Source organism: Ochotona curzoniae, unplaced genomic scaffold (assembly GCF_017591425.1).
Source record: "Ochotona curzoniae isolate NIBS_2020 unplaced genomic scaffold, NIBS_Ocur_1.0 contig_2723, whole genome shotgun sequence".
Classification (NCBI taxonomy): Eukaryota; Metazoa; Chordata; class Mammalia; order Lagomorpha; family Ochotonidae; genus Ochotona; species Ochotona curzoniae.
Window position 1 is genome coordinate 15,981,774 of NW_024465573.1, and position 16,572 is coordinate 15,998,345.

The 16,572-nt window shown below is 43.3% G+C and overlaps 1 protein-coding gene across 1 annotated transcript in view; it reads right to left on the reverse strand.

Moving 5' to 3' along the window:
- Nucleotides 1-3,180, reverse strand: part of CUNH11orf65 (chromosome unknown C11orf65 homolog) — a 65,638-nt gene extending 62,458 nt beyond the window's left edge. Inside the window, exon 1 of the mRNA XM_040977243.1 lies at nucleotides 3,151-3,180. The gene's annotated coding sequence lies outside the window, so the exon portion shown is untranslated. The remainder of the gene's footprint in view (nucleotides 1-3,150) is intronic.
- Between the last annotated feature and the right edge of the window lie 13,392 nt (nucleotides 3,181-16,572).

Below are 16,572 nucleotides of genomic sequence, written 5' to 3' on the forward strand. Positions count from 1 at the left end.
AGAGGACACTTCAAAAAATCTTACAGAAAAGTAAAATTAAATGTTGGTTGACATAGAATTTGAAAGCCATTGCTTTTTCATATACACATTTGCAATGAAGTTTTGGAGACTTCTTGCATAATCACGTGGGAAATGGAGTGGAGTGGTTTGCTTACTGGAGCTGTTTGGCTATAGTAGGGTCAAATCTAAAATTTTTACATATTTTGTGAAATGGTGCTGGTGTTGCAGGTAGTGGCTTAACCTGCAGAGCTAGAACAACAGCTTTTTTGAGATGTTTTTAAAGACTTGAAAGGCACATCAGCAGAGTTAGACAGATCTTCCATCTACTGCTTCACTCCCCAAATCACTGCCAACAGCCAGGTGTCGGTCAGACACAAGCCTGGGACCAGGCACTCCATCTGGTCTCCCATTGGATGGCAGCAGCCCAAGCACTTGAGCAACCACCTGCTGTCTGGCCAGGTGTGGTGTGCTAGGAAGATGGGTCGGAATTACAACAGTAAGAACTTGAACTGGCACTATAGTATATGAGGTGTCACTCTACCACAATCCCTGCTCCTGAGAACTGTTCTTAAACATAGCTATTGTTACATTGATAAACTGAGACTTAGATAACGGTAATCAACACTCAAGACATATAGTTATTTTACTACTCCTTGGTGTGTTTTCAAGTTTCTGATCAATGGTACTAGCGATAGTTTGGGCTAGGCAATTTTGCATGGCAAAAAACATCTTATGTATGGTAGGACATTTAGTAGAGCTCCTCTCCTTTATTCAGACACCAGTACCACAGTGTTGACAAGCAGAAAACGCTTCCAGAAACTGTCACAGGTGAAGGCACTGGACTCACGCGTGCTAGGAATCCTAGGAGAATATTTTAAAAATCTATTGAAGATGGAATTAAAGTTTATTTTTACTCATACACAATGTAATTCATGCATAATTTCTTTGTAATATACATTTAAGTCCCATGACCTATTTGAAGATCATTTGTCAAGTTGTTATTACTGCCTATTTCTTCCCAATTCCTGAACGGACATATCAATAACCTGACACTGGCCACATGTATCATTTACATCACAGAAATGATCGAATATAAGCCAATATGAACCGTTTCATTTTTTAGAATTAAAATGTAGTAAAAATATTGGTAATTACGACTTTGAAATGTTGACTGCTCATTATGGCCATCATAAAATACTGAGCCAATCACCTTCTAGTGTTTAAAATCATCTGGCTCAGAAACAAGTCATGTCCTTATTGAAATGAAATACACCTCACTTCAACAGAGATAATGCTCTTAACTGTGTCCAGCATTGCTGAAGGGACCCGTAAATAGAGGATGAAGAATTACATTCATCTTCAACAATTGCACTAAGTTTTGGCTGAGTAGCAGGACCAAGTCTTGGATGGACTTGGGAATTTGGAAGATTGAATCACCAGGGCATAGCAACAGTTCTTTGGGGGTGATACAAGGAGCTGAAAAGCAGAATGGTAGGAGGCGGCTGGGAATGCATTTCTTTAACAAGGGAGAATCCGAAGTATTATGTAGTATTGAAGGAAAAATTAAAGCTCCAAGAGAGAAAATTAAAGGGTAAAATTCTGAGTAGCTTCAAGCAGACAAATCCCACACCAGAAAAGGAGAGGTTGCAGCAGGGGCTGGGGAGCAGCTAAGATGGACTTCACATAGCTATTCTGAAGCTTTAAAGAGGGTGACCAAGAAAATCCTCCAGAAGTTCTAAAATACTACAAGCTACAAAGAAGTATTTTCCTACATTTAGGTACCACATGCAAGTTTACAGATAAAAAACGTCCCTGTCACCCATTTGGGAGACATGTGTGCAGTTCTTGCTCCAGCCTGTCCTGGCCCTTGCTGCTAAAGGCATCCAGGCAGTGAGCCAGTAAGGATCTGACTCTCACCAATCACTTAAATAAATGAATCTTAGATTTCGCAAGTGTGTTGTCTACTCTGGGAAGTACTAGGCCAATGGTCGCCCATAGCTCTACCATTTGTTATAGCTAAAGAGACAGGGATTAGAAAAAGATTTAAGAAACATGTCACCATATCCTTCCCCTGGGGACCAACTCCAACGCACCTTCCACACTGGGAGCCCAAGATCCTAGGAAAGCAAAGCTGATCCCAGAACATGCAGAAAACAAGCAGTGTGGCCACCTCCACGGCCCTGGGATAGCCATAGGATGTCATTGTAAAGACATTACCATGGCTGACACCCCCACTTTCATTACACACTTGATGCTGAATACCTTGTAGTCTTCCACAAAAGACCAGATTGTGGGCAGTCACAAGAGTCCTGATTATCTGCCAGGTCCTGCCAAGTTCCACCTAGAGCACCAGCTGCCACCCCTACAAGTCACATGAAGGGTGAGCCCAAGGCTGAAGCACTCCCGCTCCAACTGGAACTTCCACTTCACGAAGTAGTCCCAAGTCTTCCGCTAACCTTAACCTTCCCCTTGAATTAATTGTCAGCTGTGGGAGAAAGCAGCATGGACTCCTGGCTGCCCAACACACCAGCTGACTTCACTTTCTGAATCAAAGCCGTGACATGCGCTTGGGCTGTAAAGCAATTCTCGACTTTTCTGTGATCAGAACCTTTGTTTCCTATTTTGGCTCCCCACGCTAAATTCTACAGAGCAAACACGTTTGATTCATGGTTTTTGCCAATTTCATCATCTCACCTCTCTATCTTTGGTCCCCTGCACTTAGGTTGGCTACCCTTTCCTTTTCCCACCTCCAAATAATTTAATAAATAGTTCTAAGATCATTTCATGTATTAAAACAGTAAAATCTTTCTAACTCCAGGAAACTGATCATAGGTATTCTCCCTCAGCCAGAGCTGATGGGGGAATCCAAACTCCCAGGGTGGATTTTCAAGGGAACCCAGACAGGCAGGACACGGAAGGGCCCAACAAGAGATTAATCCAGGCAGGGTCCTAAAATTATATACTAGGGGCTTAGAGGTAGACTTTGTTGATCTTTTTAAAATGTTGCTTCTCCAAGCAACCAACGGATGGGGCGGGGCTATGGAGTTTATGGGAATTTTAAGCAGCACCACCAGGCTTAGCGCAGCCACCCAACAAGCCCAACAAACGGAGTAGCAGTACCCCCTAGGCCGGAGAGGCCACTGTCTTCACCTGCCAAACGAAGCTGGCTCCGGATCCTCTCGTTTCCTTGGTAACGCAGCAAACGGAAATAACCTAACCGGGTTCCGTTAAGCCCCGCCTTCTAGCCTTAGGTTTTGCTTTATCCTGTTGCCGAGGTCCAGAGATCTTAGAGGCGTAGTAGAATACAGCTGAAGCTGTCACATGCTCGCCTAGTGTCAGAGGCTTAGAGGTAAAGGATGAAAGGAACACCCAAGTCATTATAACGAGGTTGGGCTCAATAGATTATGAAGTCTGGTGACTTCAAATCTTACAGAAGTTAGAAAGCACTTAAATGTAGTATTTACTCATTTTTACGGAGGAAAACTGTTCCTTCTAGTGGGTTGACAGGCTTGGATCTAGATGGGAGAATCAGTGCATGGGGCTACATTCAGTGCCATTTCTTAATTCACGGTCTTTAGCTGGTAATGCCTAAGCCAGTTTGTAGTGAAAACCAATGACTCCGAGTTTTCAAACAGCGTTAAGTTAGGTAGGGTCTGACTGCAGCTTAGCTAGTTCAACTGTGGGTTTTTGGGGTCCGTATCCCATATCCTGGGGTCTAAAGATCAAATCTGCTTCCGTCTGGGTTTCCTGAGAATGGGCACCCTAGAAGGCAACAGATAACCACCCAAGTGTTAAGATCCCAGTCACCCACAGAGGAAACTTGGATGGGGCTCCTCATTCTTAACATGGCCTGGCCCAACTCAGGCTGCTTTGTCTGTTAGAGAGTGACCAACCATGAAAGCTCTGCCTCTCCAACTCTGCACACTTTGACCCACCCCCTTCCTTCTCAAATCGTTACGGGAAGCACAAGTTGACTTGTTTGATTTCTGACCAACGTGGTGATGCTCTTGTCAGTCCCGAGTTCTTGCCCCTGTAGTTTGTTCCCAGAATCCCATCTCTGCTCTTTCCCTCCTTACACAGGCAAGCAGCATGAGCAGTATACAAGCAGGTCAACATCCCAGGGGAAACAGACACTCCACATATAGGAAAGTCATTCGTACGGATGCCTTTTAGGGCTAGTTCGGGGAACCTAACAGCTCCGACAGTTCTTTAGAATCACCGCTACAGCACAGTCATATTAAGCCAGCGGGTGCACTTTAGCTCACATCCCACGTAGTTGTGTTAATGCACGGGGTTATGAGTAATCAGTGTGAAACTGTAGTCATGGAAACATACATACTCATACTGAAGGATCAACCTAGTTGATATTGGACTTATTAAAATTTAAAACCGCAGAAGTATACAATGAGAATATTTTGTATTTCACTCAGCTGTGTACTTAAACGTAGATAGAATAATTTTGCATGCATTTTGGTATAACTTAGAAAATTAAAATTGTAAACCATAAAATGAAGCCAGCACATTCAGAACAAGGATTTCTAGTGGCAGAAAGTTTAACAGAAACACATTTAAGGCATACTACCCTGTCAAAGTAATACTCAAAAAATAATCTCAGAATTAGAGTATTTCTGAAGATTTTTGAAAGATGCAGGGCCTAGCCTCTTGGCTCCGTGGGTTACCTTGCTGCCAGGATTCCTCTTGGGTTGTGGATTGAGGCCCTGCTGCTTTGCTTTTTTAAAAAAAGATTTTTATTGCAAAGTCAGATATGTATATAGAGGAGGAGATACGGAGAGAAAGATCTTCTGTCTGATGATTCACTCCCCAAGTGACCACAAAGGCCAGTGCTGTGCTGATCCAAAGCCAGAAGCCAGGAGCGTTTTCCGGGTCTCTCGCGCAGGAACAGGGTCCCAAGGCTTTGGGCCACCCTCAACTGCTTTCCCAGGCCACAAGCAGGGAGCTGGACGGGAAGCAGGGCTACCGGGATTAGAACCGGTGACCATATGGGATCTTGGCGGGTTCAAGGCAAGGACTTTAGCCGCTAGGCCATGGCACTGGGCCTGAGGCCTTGCTGCTTTGCTTCTGATCCAGCTCTCTGCTAATGCCCCAGCTCTGGCCATCACCGCCATCTAGGAACTGAGCTGGGAGAATGAAAGGTCAGTTTCTGTCCTAGTCTCTCGCCCCCTTGTCTCTAACTCTGCCTTTTCAAATAAAAAAATGAGAGAGATAAATCTAATGATTTATTTTTATTTGAAATGACAGAGTTACAGAGAGGACAAAGATCTTCCATTTACTGTTTCACTCCCCAAGTGGCTGCAGTGGCCAAAGTTGGGTCAATTCAAAGCTGGGAGCCAGGAGTTTCATCTAGATTTCTCACCTTGGTGCAAGGTCCCAAACAGTTGGGCCGTCTTTAGCGGCTTTCCTAGGCACAGTGGAAAGGAGCTGGATCAAAGAACAGCCAGGTCTTGAACTGGCATTCATATGGGATGCCAGTGCCTCAGATAAAGGCTTCACTTACTATGCCACAGTAACAACCCCTCAAAATGTTTTTTCTTTAAATAGACAATACTTAGTACTTGATTGTTTATGTCACCTCTAACCTGACCCAAAAAACCATGATTTCTATGTAGAAGTGTTGGGCCTTCTCTTAACTGCTATAATACATCTAAACTCCTTCCAACTCTTAAAAAAATAAAATTACCCAGGCCTGGTGCTAGGACTCATGGGTAAATCCTCACCTGGCATGCTCCAGGATCCCATATGGGAACCAGTTCATGTCCCGGTTGTTCTATTTCCTGTCCAGCTGCTTGCTCATGGCCTGAGAAAGTAGCAGAGGATGGCCCAAAGCCTTGGGACCCTGTACCCATGGGGGAGACAAAGAGGAAGTTTCTGGCTTTTGGCTTCAGATCAGCTCAGCTCTGGTCATTGCAGCCACTTGGGGAGTGAACCAGTGTAAAGATAGAGCTTTCTCTCTGTCTCAGCTGGAGCTGAGCTGATCTGAAGCCAGGAGCTTCTTTTGGGTCTCCCATGTAGATGCAGGACTGCAAGGTTTTGGGCCATCCTCTACTGCTTCCCAGATCTTAAACAAGGAGCTGGACAGGAGGTAGAGCAGCTGGGACATGAACCAGCATCCATATGGGATCCTGGCACCTGTGAGAATTAGCTCATTGAACCATCATGCCAGGCTCTTAAATATCCCATTTCTTTTCTCTGTGATTTTTGGCACTGGAACAAGCTTCAGTAGTGGGCAAAATACCCCTGGATGTGAGTGCAGAATGTAACCATGGAAAATCTCAGGTAGTAGACTACCATAAGGATACACGTAGGAAATGAGCATGCAACAAAGATGGGAGCCATGCAGTGGCCCAAAGGAAGCAGAAGGGATCATCCATCAGGCACAGATGCTCCTCAGGCTTAGCGGTTTGAAGCAGAGGGCAAAAAATTGTTATCTTTCTGATTATTTCCACAGAAACAATCCTCCTTATCCCCGTGATAGAGGAATTTCCCTGTTGCTTTCTTAATAGGAGCTTACCCATCCACAGTATTAATAGCAATGAATCAGTATACCAATAATAAATTTCATGTTTGCACATGTATGTACACATATGTACTCAAGTTATAGTTCCATTTATTCTTAACATGCCAATACCTGTTTCTGTTTTGTAAGCCACTTTAAATTCATAACCAACGGGCTACTTATTGTTAGAAAGATTACCATCTCTTGGCCTTTTGGCTGAAATCAGGTGTAGAATGCATGTTGGCAAACTACTGTTCAAACAGAACTACAGCACAACACATTAATTCCCTATTTGCCTCATTTAGCAAGTTTTGGTGCTAAAAATACTAGGCCCCAGGGGCAATTTAAGGTGCCACCATTTCAACATGGTTTGTGAGGGAAAGTCCACTGGACAGCTGATTGGAGTGGAATCTGGGACATCACCAACCGGGGCATTTCAGAAGCTGCTGCTTCAGACCCTAAGCTGGTCATTGTAGCACTCCGCTTCTGGGGTCCATGCACTTCAAAACTACCCTTGGGTCCTGTTTCATTTGAGGGGAATTAGCTGTGAGTCCCAACTGCATCTTAACACATTCTGGAGTCGAGGGATTGAAAGACATTTTTTTAAGACCAGTTTAACTTAGTAGCGTTTATTCAATAAAAAATAAATGCTAAGCAAATGAGGATGAAAACTCCAAGCAACATTCATCTGATAATCTTTGGGAAAAAAACCAGAAATGAAGCATAGCCAAAATTTAATGGACTACAAGCTAATCAACCAATCAGTTATAGCCTAGTTAGCTGCTATCTCTTAACCAGTTCACTGGCATACCAGGCTTTCTGTAACCAGCCAAAGCTCAATGACTACATTTGAACGCTAATGGTTTGTCCTGTTGGGTCCAGTGGCGGTGCCCAGTGCAACTCCCTTCCATCCCAGAGTTTGTTGAACAAGTTTCCATCCTGAGCCATGTCCCCCAAAGTGAGTTCACATCAGTGACACTGTAGGTCACCATGCATCCGGGTCTCCAGTGTTGACACAGCCACGGAGTACATCATTCTTACATTTGTGTGTTTAAGCTCTTGTCATTCCAGCTAGAGAGAGATCACTTACCAGTTGACAGATGGTCTATGTGGACATTTGTGGAATGGACATTTATGGAGGGAATGCTGCTCACCAGCGTAAACTGCTCTTTTGCTGACTTGGAAGGTAAGACCTGGAATGTGGAAGATGCACCTAAGCCAAGTTCTCCACAAAGCAAACCAGTTAAAGAGTCACTTGACAAGGAGTTGTTCAGTTTTTAAAAAAACACCCTGTTGTCAAAACTTTGGGGTGGGGGGTGAGGAGTAGTGGAGTCTCCTCATCCATATGCAATTACAAGCATTAGTTACTGTGTAAACTCCTCTATGCTTAGCTAATAATCCAGCACTCCATAACCTGGTTCAATTAAAACAAGGCAGCGAGGTCTAGTTGCTGCAAGTTTAGCTACTAGCTTTATCTTGTCAAGCAAAAACGGTAGGTTCAAAGAAGAATTAAGAGTAACAGTTCCATCGCGGCATCTTACTCTGTCTCAGGGAAATCTGGTCCCAAGGTGCTGCCTTAGGGGAAGCTTTACCTTCAAGCCTCTAGCAGGTGTACTAGGAGTCCACAGCGGCTCCCTTGTATTGAGTTAGGGATCCAAGATAACAGATCCCAGGCTTGTGCTGTGGCATAGTAGGCTAAGCCTCAGCCTGTGATACTGGTGTTCCACATGGACATTGGCTTAGAATTCAGGCTGCCCCACTTCCAATTCAGCTCCTGTTTATGACCTGGGAAAGCAGTGGAGGATGCTTAGTCCCCTGTACCCAACTTGAAGACCTGAAGAAGCTTCTGGCTTCTGATTTCAGCCTGACCCAGACCCAGTCATTGTAGCTCAAGGAGCCAAGTGCATCGAAGGACCAGGGAGCCATTTAGAGGCCAGGGCTTGTATCTAACCTTGGAACACCAAGTGGCAGACAAAAGTCCCCAGTGCTATCTCTCCTTTGTGTCTCCCTCTGGTTACAAATAAAAGAAAGCATCCCTGTCTTTAATACTATCTCTTCCTGATGCTTTCCTTGAGTTGTAAGTAACAGACCAAAGCATACCAAGATGCTGTGTTAATCTCTTCTCCCTTACTTTTCTTAGAATAATTTTTCTTTTGTTAGTAAAACTAAGAATTGCTAGCTTCACATAAAGCTTAATGAAAGCATTTGTGAGACACCTGTGTTCTTTTGGGGGATAAAAGTCTGTATGTTCAATAAAGTGTGTCACCCTGAAAGTGTGGATGATGGCCGCAGTGTAGATGAATAAAAATCATTTCTCTGTTAAGCATCTCCTTGTTGTCTGTTCGATTAATCCAGACAGCAGCCATTTGGGGAGTGAACGAGAGGATGGAACATCTCTCTATCCCTTCCTTTCAAATAAAAATAATTTTAAAAAAGGTTGCACGCTCCTGAGTTTTACTGAAGTGTGGTTTTGAGTACAGTTTGGTGTAGCACCCATAATGAGGGTTAAGAGCAGTTTTCTGAGCATTAACCAACAAGCCATCCAAAGCAATTCCATTTTCATTTTTAGTTCTTAAGTTCCACCATTGGTTGGGCTGGCTTGCGAGTCTGCATCATCATTTCTCTAGTATTCAGTCAGTTCCTGCCCCACCAGATGTGGCTTGGCTTCAATGATATGACCTCAAAGCCATCCGAACCTGTACTTGCTTTTTACATGAACTTTCTCTTGTGCAGAAATCTTTGCCTGGGGCCTGGCAGCGTGGCCTAGCGGCTAAAGTCCTCACCTTGAATGCGCTGGGATCCCATATGGGCACTGGTTCTAATCCCGGCAGCTCCACTTCCCCTCCAGCTCCCTGCTTGTGGCCTGGGAAAGCAGTCGAGGACGGCCCAAAGCCTTGGGACCCTGCACCTGTGTGGGAAATGTGGAAGAGGTTCCTGGTTCCTGGCTTCGGATCGGCGTAGTACCTGCCATTGCAGTCACTTGGGAAGTGAATCATTAGATGGAAGATCTTTCTCTCCATCTCTCCTCCTCTCTGTATATCTGACTTTGCAATAAAAATAAATAAATCTTAAAAAAAAAATCTTTGCCTGTAGCTATTTGCTAAACATTTTAGAAGAGAATTAAGACATTCACTGTGCAACAGAATTATGACAGAAAAAAATCAAAGTTCATTATAACTTGCAATTGATAAGGAAACTCGTTCAAGAAACTGCATACATCTTCAGAAACCTAAAAATTATAACCAAACACACCAGAAAATAGATTTCTGAATTTTTCATGATTTCCAGAAGACAAACACATCCATAGAAACAGAGCTCAAAGATGAAACATTTGACAATGCTTGCCATATTACTCAACCTGTCAAATACATCTGGTTAGTCAAATGTCTTTCACATGTTCTAGAGTCTTTTCTGGAACAACCCAAATTCAATTAAGTTAAAAGATTTTATCTAGACTTTGATTCAGGGAAATTTGTCTGGCATATCAGAAGTTCAAAACTTTTAAGATCATAGGTCACTGCAAAATTATTCAAAAGGATTATCAGAAAAATTAAAATGCCAATACAGAAAGCCACAGAACCAGAGGAAGAAGTCCAGCTGCCTATGAGCTGTGTAAGGTCTCCTGAAGAACCACAAGGCCCTCAAAGCTCTATTCTGTATTAAGTGCAGGTCAATTCCCCAAGAAAACTGTTGTCTCAACATGGGGAAACAAGCAGCAGTTCTGCGTACCTCTGTGTCCAACTAACGTGCGATTCTTAGACTTACCTTCCTTGCATTAGTCATTTTGATGACAACATCCCTTTTACAAAAGTTTTCTACATTTATTTTATTTACATTTGGTTATCTCCCCTGCCAGGTAAGTATTATTTTGTTTACGTTTGGTTATTTGTCAAACAATTCTCTCTCATTTTGGAACTTGCTGTTCAACTTCAGTCCCAAGTTTTTTTCTTTCTGAAAAAACATCTTTTAAACCCTATACCTTCACCTAAAAGTTTTAGTTTCCTGCATAAGGAGTTATTTTCTCTTAATTACATGTATTGGAATTTCAGCTTAGTAACCTTAATTTCTAGTGAGAGCTTTCAAAGGAAGCAGTCCTGATTTGCATTATATTAACATCTTATGATCACCATGTCACCCCCTAGAAACATGTTTCCCTGTAATAGAGCCCTTTTTGTGTCAGATCCCGATACACTCAATTTCCTCACATGACTAAAAATAAAATGGTCCACTAGAACTTAGTGAACATCAAATACTGAGCTGTAAAAATCAATCCTATATTTTGCTTTACTAGATGGCAAGTAAAATGGGACATAGCAAACCACTCTCCTATTTACAAATATGAATGAGTGAACCATCCTTTATTTCTTTTTCCACAATAGTAAAAAAAAACCCAACATAAAATTAATTACCTATGTTATAGTATACATTTGTTTCCTCTAGAATCCTCCATAAGGGGAAAAAGCCCTACATCTACTTTCTTTGTTGTTACATCTGTGGCCCTAGTAGAACATGTCACACATAAACAGTCCAGGATCTCTAGCCTCACAGGGTATCAGCCTCAAATGACTTGTGATTTTGTTAAGCTGTGTCTTCCAGTTAGCCTAGACAAGTTCCACATGGTCTTGGAAGCAGTGAGCAGCTGTTCTCAGGATGTCTAATACCATGCTCCCACCAAAGGTAGTTAGGAAGCCTCCCACAACGAGAATCAGTCCGCTGGAGGACCACAGGATCCTCCAAGTGTTTAGGCCCCTGTCGTGACTCAGGAGAGCTGAATGAGGCTCCTGGTTTTATCCTGGCTGTTAAGGCCATTTGGGAAGTGAACCAGCAAATACAAGATCTCTCTCCTTTTCCTCCTTCCCTCCCTCCCTCCGGCTTCGTCCTGACTCTCAAAGCACATCAAGCAAGCTAACAAGCAGGCTCCTGGCTTTGACCTGGTTCATCCCTAGCCATGCCAGCACAAACAGAAGATTCATTGTTCTCTCTTTCTCCACCCCCGCCTCTGTGATTTTGTCTTTCAAGTCCATATCATTTTAATAAGGCAGGTTCCATATCTTACCCATCTCAGGAAGACCCAAATATTCTAACAGTAGCTACTGCTTTCCTTCATCACAGTGTGACACCAAGATGTTAAGTCCTGGAAAAAGACTCCTAGAAAGATTCCACTCTCCTCCCATTTACATACTTCACAGGTCACATGTATGCTCCAGTAGCTCCGAGCTGCCCGCACACTGTAATGTACTGCTGGACACTAAGTTGAAGGTACCTGAAGGACAGCACACTGCTGGCCCTTTCCATTTGCACACAGGCCAGACTCCAAAGCGATTCAACCATTACCAATCCTCTGAAGACTTACCACAGGAGAGGAGTCACCATAGCCTAGGCCACATCCATTCGTCTACTCCTCTAAAACCAACCAGTTGTCTCAAGAACAATCTTTGAGCCAGACTTCCCTCCAGGACAGCCCCTCTTCCTACTTTACCAAGTTCAATTTCAGACTGACCAGGTCAGACACCTGAAACTTCACTGTCCTGCTTCTGTCACAACTTTCAAGCCCAGGCTCGACCCAAAGTCTTGCTTACACAGTTCAGCTCAGAGCACAAATCTGTGGATTTTTGGAGGCCAAGACAATATTGGCTCACCAGCCCCAGACACGCAAGAAAACGGCGAGAACGGCAGGCTCGGTGAGCACAGATGCCCGGTTACCTGGGGCTTCCGAGGAGTCAGCCGAGGTCAGAGCCTGCAGCCAGCCGGCTCCCGGAACGGTGAAAACAGAAATTCCGTAGGCTAACTCTTCTTAGTAAGGCTTATTTGAACAAAGTGAAACAGGGAAGCTTTACAAAGCAGACCCCTCTCACAACCAAAGGAGATTCTAAGAGCACTGACCAGCGCTTGTCTGGCTGCATTTGTAGAGAAACACAAGTGAGGGCTAGATAATAACTTCAGTGGCTACAGCTGAGTCAAGCAGTGGCTTGTAACAGCAGCCTTAGCTAATTCTTCACACCTTGATTAGCTAATTGGCTGCAGGGCCTCTGGAACCAAGTGAAGCTCAGTCACTGCTGTTAAACTCTATATGGGTTTGGCCGGCTTACCCAGTGTAGATGCCCAGTCCATATTCACGACTTCCTATAAATTTTATTTAACAGAAGGAACAGAACATTTTGATTGTGGCAACATGAACAGAAGTTTTATAAGTCTTCCTGTCATTCTGAACTATTCCCAGTCAGGGAGTCACTTGATGAATCGTGCTAACTACACAGGATAAGAACATGGGGCAGTGGCCAAGACATTTTCCTTGTGGGACTCATGTAGTTCCCTCCCAGGGAGCAGGGCATCTTAGTGCTAGTGGTGCTAGCAATTGGCAGCATTTTGATTTCCTCCCTTCTTTCCTTTCCTTCTTCCTCTCTCTCTTTTTTTTTATGTTTCCATTGAGGTCTCCTACCTGGGTAGGAGGGACCCAAGCAGTTGGACAAGCTTCCACTGCTTTCCCAGGCACAGTATCAGGATATTGGATTGGAAGCAGACCAATTTGGACTTGAACTAGCACTCTGATGGGTGAGGCTGGCATCTAAGCTGTGGGTTAACCCACTGTATCACCATGCCAGCCCCAGCAGGTGAGTTTGATCACTGGTGACAGGAAGATTCAGCAAATGGGATAGGATATAGAGAACAACTTGTATGCTTCTCAAACCCGTTCTAAAGCTCAGAAATTCTTGCTCCTGAGTTTAAAGATAACAACCCTTGAAACCACAGAGGGAAGCTTACCTTAAAATACTCCAACACATGACATGTCCTATGATAAATTAGAAGGGAGTTGGTTAATGCTTATTTTTACAGAAAGGCTCAGGTGTTTGTCCCACACCTTCGGGAGTGAGGGTAGTGCTTGTATTACCGCTTTGTACCCTGACGTCAAGTCTCATGGTTGCAGGGTCCTCGGCTCCCAAGCCTTGAGAGTTGCTTTGCGTTATAAACACACTGGTATTTAAGGACTCTCATTCTATGCACAGAGCTTCAGAAACCCTTAGAGCTTTTGGGTAGAAGTGTGTTTGTTGCAGTGTTGCTGGACTTCTGTGGTGTGCTTCTGTGGAGCTGCAGAATGGAGTTGTCCATCTGTAAGTCCAAGCATGAGATCAGAGTTGGGTTTTTCAACAGCCTGCCTCCAGGAGCTGGAGATCGAGCAGATGACACGTGGTGTCTGTGGAATGAGATTTCTATGACATTCTGGACACCGAGGCACACTAGAACTTCCTGGTAGCTGGACACAGATGTACTGAGAGGGGTGATGAGTACTGATGAGGCCCAAGGAAAGTATGTGGAGTTTACTACCTCATTCCAGATCTCAGCTGAGTGTTATCCAAATTAAAATTGTCATCAGGTACAGGTATTTACCAACTTATGATGCTTCAGTATAAGATGGTCTGCTTTTGCAATGGTGTGAAAGCAACATGCTCTCAGTAGAAATTGTACTTTGAATTTTGATTTTTTTTTTCCACCCTGGGGTTAGCAGTATGCTCTAGGAGACCTCTCAATAATGGGAAATGGTGAGTTGCAGCTGCTAAGTAAGCCATGTGATTACCAAGGGAGAAAATCTACACTCCACAGTGTCCTGTGTTGCTCAGCTGTGATGGTCGGTAAGTGAGTGTATAAAATGCATTTGAAATTGCAATATTTCTAACTTATAAAGGATTTATCAGGACTGGCACCTTCATAAGTGGAGGAGCACCTGTACAAAACTCTCCAGGGTTTTTGAGTTCTTCCAGTGGCTCATCAAACCCTGAAGAGGGCCTGGGAAGCCCTGAAGTGAGCCAGCTGCTCAGAATTGGGAAATGTGTTGTGACTCACACTTGCAGCTGGTGTCTGTAAGGACAGACATGTGGAGGATGGATGCTAATAGGCGGTTAGCAGTATGGAAGTACAAGCTGAACGTTCCTAACAAAAACCCCAAATCCAAAATGCTTTAAAATCTGGAAACTCTTCAGTACTAATATGCTGATAAAAAGTTTCAGATTTTGTTGTGTTTCAGCTTTTCATATCAGAAATGCCCAGCTGGTAGTCTTTGCAAATATTCCAAAATTTGCAAACTTCTGAAATCCGAAACACTACTGTTTCCAAGTACTTTGGATAAGGAATATTCAACATATACACCTAATTTCAGGGAGAACAGAATGGGCATTTCATGAAAATCCTCTTCCTCTTTCTTTCTCTCTTCCCCTCACTTCTGGCTGTTACGTCCTCCTATCTAACATGTCTTCCCTATCAAGCCACCTCCAGCCCACTTCCAGCTTCCACTGGTTTATGCGAGGGCCAAGTATGTGCTGGGCAGAACCAGGCTGGACTGCAACACCCATTGGTTCCAGTGGAAGTCAGGGCTGAAAACAGAACCAACCCAGCGATCGCAACCACCAGCTGATCAGGGCCATGGACTGAACCAGGCCCTGTACCTCCTAGTACATACAAGAATCTGGTCAGAGAACACCTCAGAGTTTCTTTGGAGATCGTCCCAATTGAAATGCCAGACTCAGAGTCCTAACCAAGAAAAGACAGAAGACGGAACAGGTCAATCAACCATCTCAGCTATATGTTGGCAGTGAAATACAGGGCAAACGGAGACTCTAAAATGGCCTATGTCAACCAGTGGTTTCTTCAAAGGCCTCACAGTGCTTGGAGTGGCAAGATTGACAGCAATTTATAACTGGTGAATTATCAAAACCACTTGAGCAAGAACCTCAGAGCATACCCTACATCCGGGACCTGGGGAGGGTAGGAAATTGGGTGGGCCTTCTCCCTTAATACCCCCCTTCAAACATGAAGGAAACAATATGGAAATAATAGTCTTACCCACTTTCCTATAGCCCTTGAACCTTTTTACACTAATTAACTATGTAAAGATTGTCAAAAATATAATAAAAATAAATTTTAAAAAACATAAAGGAAAAAGAAAAAGAAAGAAATGTGACTCTTACCGGCCAGTTCTAGGAGGAAATGTTTCAGCTTCATTGTTAGCTGCCTCTGCCACTTGTCTCTGTTGAGAGGATTCATCCTAGAAGAGCCTGCTATGAGCCCAGTGTCAGCAGGGGCCCCACCAGAGGTGGAAGACAGGTAGAGGCAGCTAGGGGTGGGAAAGGGGGACTCTGCTTCTGAGCACAAAAGAGGGGTTTCATGATAGCTCACTGGCCTATCCTCCGCCAGTAAGTACAGGCATCCCATATGGGTGCCAGTTCGTGTCCTGGCTGCTGCACTTCAAATCCAGCTCCCTGCTTGTAGCCTGAAAAAACATTGGAGGATGGTCAAAAGCCCTGGGACCCTGTGCCCACAAGGGAGATCTGGAGGAAGCGCCTGGCTTCAGATCGGCTCACTCCAGTCATTGTGGCCATTTGTGGAATGAATCAGTGGACAGAAGAGCTTTCCCTCTCTGTCTCCCCTTCTCTCTGTAGATCTGTCTTTCTAATAAAAATTTTTAAAGAGAAATTTCTATGCTGGAGTTTGGATAGTTCTTTGCTCAAGTAATGTAATTTAAATCAAACATACCTCATCACCAAAAGGATGGTTTTTCTACTCATTTGGGATTGAGTGGTGGTAATACAGGTTTTGCTTCATTTATTCATGAAGACATAATCAAAAAGAAAATTAGACCAATTTTGTGATGGAAACACCAAGGTTATAGGTGGTGACATTTTCTTTAAAAATAAAATATCCTTCATAATAAAACAATAACAGTATCTTTTTAAACTTTTTAAAAATAAAATTTACTTTATTTAAAAGTATACATAATAAAAGTATACATATGTCCCATGATACAAAATAAAAGACACAGCAGACTTAAAGAGCATAATGAAAAATATAAATACCTGTTCTCATTTCCTAATTATATCCTTTGTGCATTTATTATCTTTTCCAAGGTTGGAATTTTTCTTTTACAATTTGATTCATTCTTATAGTAAAAACAATTTAAATATCATAGAAATGTTTATGACAAAAACTTAAAATGCCTTTTTTCTTCATCTTTCTTCCAAATTTTCAACTACTTGGATACATTTTTATTTTTTCCATACTGTTTCACA